The following is a 4,941-nucleotide window of genomic DNA, read 5'->3' as shown; positions in this document are numbered from 1 at the left end:
AAAAGTACTAACCATAAAGTGGCATGGACAAACCCCATGCTCACCCAAATAAGGCAACAAAGCCCAACATCAGTCTCAATAACAGCAACATAAGCATATAAGTGCAGAAAACATAAACAACATCCAAATCCAGCATTCACACAGGTCAGCATAACTAACAGCAATATCATCAACTAAGCTCTGGCCTCCTGCCGCCAGAGACATCAGTCCTCATACTACCTGAACCTGAAATAAGCATTCCCCAAACGTGGGGTGAGATCTCTAAACAAGAAATCTCAGTAAGGCAAGGGGTCCTCAAGGATCTTCCACCCCAAGCTCACTTACATGTGCAATATAAATTCAAAAGCAGTTTATCATCATCAGTTCTAAAATAGTGCAATGCAGCAGATAATCATGTCATGTGTGTCAATTCTATTCTACTGGCCAAAGAAATGCAGGATTTATATACACCAAATACCCACACATAGTGCAAGACGCCACTTGCATCCACCCCGGATCACCGTCTTGTATGACGCCACACACTCAGGCTTACCGTCAAGATGGAACAACACATGCATATTAAAATACATTACACATAAAGCTCAACAACATTTCAAATATCCAAAGCATGTAACACAGTATGCATATAACCATACCCCCATAGGACATGGTGGAACCACAACATGGCTAAACCGAGGACACGAAAGCTTACCTCTTAAACAATCAATCCAAGTCAAGTCTACACAAGCTCAATGTCCAAACACAGCAGATCACAATCTGATTTAGGACCAACAAGCATATCAACATTCATAGCTCAATAGCATAAACATAAAGACTACGTTTCTCTTTACGTTTTACGTCTTAAGGCTTCTAACAAAGCCACAAGCCCTTAATCACATGATTCTGACTATTTAAATATTTACAGAAGTTCAGCTCCATCAAAATAGGGTCCACAAACCCATAGCTCAGTTCTGTATGAACAGTACCTTACTGTTCCTCGAAATCCCAGAATATCCGGATATTTGTCGGGGACATATTCAGATATCCAATATCCGGATATCTCACTAGCAATATCCGGATATCCAAATCCCCATATCCGGATATCAATATCTGGATATCCATATCCGATATCCGGATATTTATCGACCAAATATCCGGATATTTCGCGACAGAATGCAATTTCAGCATTTTGCGAAGATATCCGACAAAGGTCTAACTTTTACTAATTAAATGCGTTCAAGACTCCATTTTTAGGTCTATACGGGTTTATACACATGTTAGTTACTTGCTTAACCCATTAACATGCAAAGACATCACCTTTAAATTATTTAAACTCATGATCAAGGTTAGGAAATTCACCAAAGCTTCAAACTCATAAGTGGAAGGCTCTTGGAGCTCACAACCAACTCCCAAGGTTCTGACTTGGTCCCAAAACGAAGATGCTCCACCAAAGGTTGGTTCTTGCACCAAAAGGTGACACTTTGAAGCTCAAAATTCCATAACCATGGCTTCACAACACCCAACCACCCAAGGTCAGCACCCACACCCACTCACAGTGGCAGAAAACTCAGAAAGCACACTCACACTTCCTCACCATGCAAGCTCTCACAAGCCCAAGGTGTTTTGGAGAAGAAACCAAGAAGAAAAGAGGCTCCTTGGCTCCCAAAATGGAGGAGAAGGTGGAAATGGATGGCTGACTACAAGGCTCAACAAAAACTCACGTAGAGGCAACAATATGGCCTAGGGTTTTGTGCAAAAGTCCTATATATAGGCCACTTAAGAATTAAACACACAGTATTAACATTAATTGCTACGCTTAGCATTTTAATCCCAAACTTTGGATTCTTAACCTACTCAATTTTACAAGAATTATCATATTTTTATTTTATTTTTCGGAGCACCTTTCCGGTACGCGCTTTTCATAGCCAGTACCAGTTTCTGGCACCTGTTCTCATTATTTTAACTTGAAACTCGTTTTACAAGTCCTACATATTATTCTAGTAATTATCATGCACTTATTATAATTTTTCAGGATACTTTTTCTGTACGCATTTATATCGACTAGTAGAACCGGTATCTGCACTTTTCGTCAGAAAAACGACTTTCAACATTATTACTCACTTACTATAATTATTAGAGCCTCATAATAATTATTAGGGTCAATTATGGAATTATCTCATTAAACTCATAATTAACTGATTAATTTTCTTAATTAACGGTGCGGGTTCTTACACATGCTAAACGGCACATGCTTGGTAGGTGTTTTGGGTAGAGGCAATGACTATTTCTTGTTATTGGAAAAACAGATCTCCTACATTCGCTTTGAAGGATAAGATCTCATTTCCAGCATTATTTGGGGAAAGACAAGACATATCACAAATCATAGTTTTTGCTTGTGAGTCATATGTGCATGTACCCAAGGAGAAAACAAGTAAGCTTCATAGAAAATAAGAGAAGTGTATCTTTAAGTACAAGGATGATATCAAGGAGTATAAAATGTGAAATCCAAATAATAAAAGTGTAAATTATAGTAGAGACGTTGTGTTAAAAGAATCTAAGTAAAATCATATTTTTCCAAAAGATCCAAGAAAACCAAAGACAGAAATGGAGTTAGATGTTGGTTTGAAAGAAGATGCAATCAATACACATGTTGGAGCGAAAAGTTCAGATTCTAAAGTTGTTGAATATGATGGGGTAGAAAATGTAGATTCTGAAACCAAGTCTGAAGCTGAAGCACCAATTCATCTAGTGTTGAAGAGATCCATAAGTGAAAGAAAACCTTTTAAGAGATATACACATGATAATTATATCCTTTGTGCTTGTGATGATAATTATATCTTGAGTATTATAGGTGACGATTCGAACATTGTAAAACAAGGCAGAAGCTTAGAGAATTTCAAACAGTGGGAGGAAGCCATAGAAGATGAGATGAACTCTCTAATTAAAAATAGAACTTGGAGTTTGGTAAAACTACCTGCAAACCATAAAGAAATTGGTTGCAAATAGCTATTCCAGAAAAATTTTACTCCTGATGGGAAAATAAAACATTGCAAGACACAGTTGGTTGTAATGGGCATATTCGCAGATAGAATGGGTTGATTATGGTGAGGTATCTTCACTTATTGCAAAGTTAAATTTCATATGACTTGTTTATCCATAGAACCCGCATTTGATATACAGGTTGAATAACTAGATGTAAAGACCACATTCCTTTATGTCAATTTGGTGGAGATTATTTACATGAAACAACTAGAGCAGTTCGTGGTAAGAGGCAAAAAAACTTAGTATGCAAGTCCTAAAAAAAGAGCTTGTTTAAAGAGTTTGGCTTTACACAGGGAGTAATAGTCAGCGTGATATATTCTTGACTAAAAGCCTAGGCTTCCATGCAAGGACCAATCACATCGGCATACAGTTCTACTTTATTAGAGAAAAGATAGAGAAAAAGGTTGGAGAGCTGACTTTCTAACCAAGGCAATGAGTTCAAATAAGTTTGAATGGTGTACTGCTACATTGGATTTGAATAAGCTTGTAAAGTACTTACCAAGTGGGAAAATGTTGAGGAAGACTCATACTATGCATCAAGAAAACAACTCATGTCTCCTTGATGCAGATAGCTTCATGGCGAGCGGGCAGGGGCCCTGCGGGCCACACTAACGAAGGTTTAGTGGGCAACGCCCTAGAGGCATGGTACTGTTGGGTCTAGAGTTTCTCTTATAATTTCTTTTATTTAGTAATTTGGGCTTGCAACATGAATAACTGATGTCACTTAGAATTTTCTCAGCCTATTTATATTCTCTTGTAACTGAATACATTTAAATGAGTGTTGTGACATATGGGTGTAAATGGATCAAGCGGCCTACAACCTGCAGGCTTATGCCTACCTTGGCTTAGTCTATTTAGAAAATATAGCAGGTTTAGATTTTTAGAAAAAATTATTTAAAAATTAGGCTATAGACTCATTCTAAAAAGCCTGGTCTAAAAGCTTTCAGGCTGACTTTTTAATATTTTAATAAAATAATATATTTATGAAGGTTGCTGAGATCTTAGAAAAAGCTGGCCTTTTTTTTTTGCTAATAAAAAAATTGGTGATTTGTTAATCCCATAGTTTTTCTGTGTGTTTAGGAATATTTTAACTGTAATAACTTGATGATTCAACATTTTTCTCAAATAAAGTTATATTTTGTATAAAAAATTTATTTTCAATAAAACTAATTAACCTATAAATATTTTTTAAAATAACGACAAGCTTTGAGTTTTTCATTGTGTTAGGTGATACGTCGGATATTCTCCTGTTAAAGCAAATTATGATTTTTAAAATTATTTTTTCTTTGTAAATAATTATATTATTTTTATTTCTTTCAGAATAAACAAATAATTTTTAAATTTATCAATAATTTACATAATTAACTTGAAGTAGTCATTTTTCAAATTGATATATTAAAAGTGTTGTAAATTTAGTTTTTCACTCTTCTTTTTTTTTTTTTTTTTTTTTTGGTAAATAAAATTTGAAGTGGAAACTCAGGGAATTGAACCCGACGTGAATCGAACACGCATTTTTCACTCTTCTTTATCCATAATCAAACTCTCAATTCTTCATATTAATTTCTAAAGACTAGTTTTTAGAATAGGAGATTTTTAAAAAAAATTCTTTGTGATTCGATTAATTTACTTATTTCGATTTTCATCCCGAATGTGACACATATATTCATTGTTGTCAAAAACTAGTGTAAAAACTTACGTTTTTACGTTTTTACTAGAGTGGTGCGTGTTAAAACTCAAGTAAAAACTGATAGAAACGCCGCGTAAAAACGATAAAAACTTACGTTTTTACCATTTTGACCGTTTTTACTTAAAACAAAATTTAATAAAAAAAAAATTTACAAAAAAAAACCTAATTTTCGTTTTCCCCAAATCATATTCACAATATCTTAATATCTTTTTGTTTGGATATATGTTTTTTAT

Source organism: Gastrolobium bilobum, unplaced genomic scaffold (genome assembly GCF_033153095.1).
Source record: "Gastrolobium bilobum isolate Gb01-03AN ecotype WA unplaced genomic scaffold, APGP_CSIRO_Gbil_v1 utg3949, whole genome shotgun sequence".
Lineage (NCBI taxonomy): Eukaryota > Viridiplantae > Streptophyta > Magnoliopsida > Fabales > Fabaceae > Gastrolobium > Gastrolobium bilobum.
The sequence above is the reverse complement of the archived record's forward strand: the minus strand, read 5'-3'. Positions refer to the sequence as shown.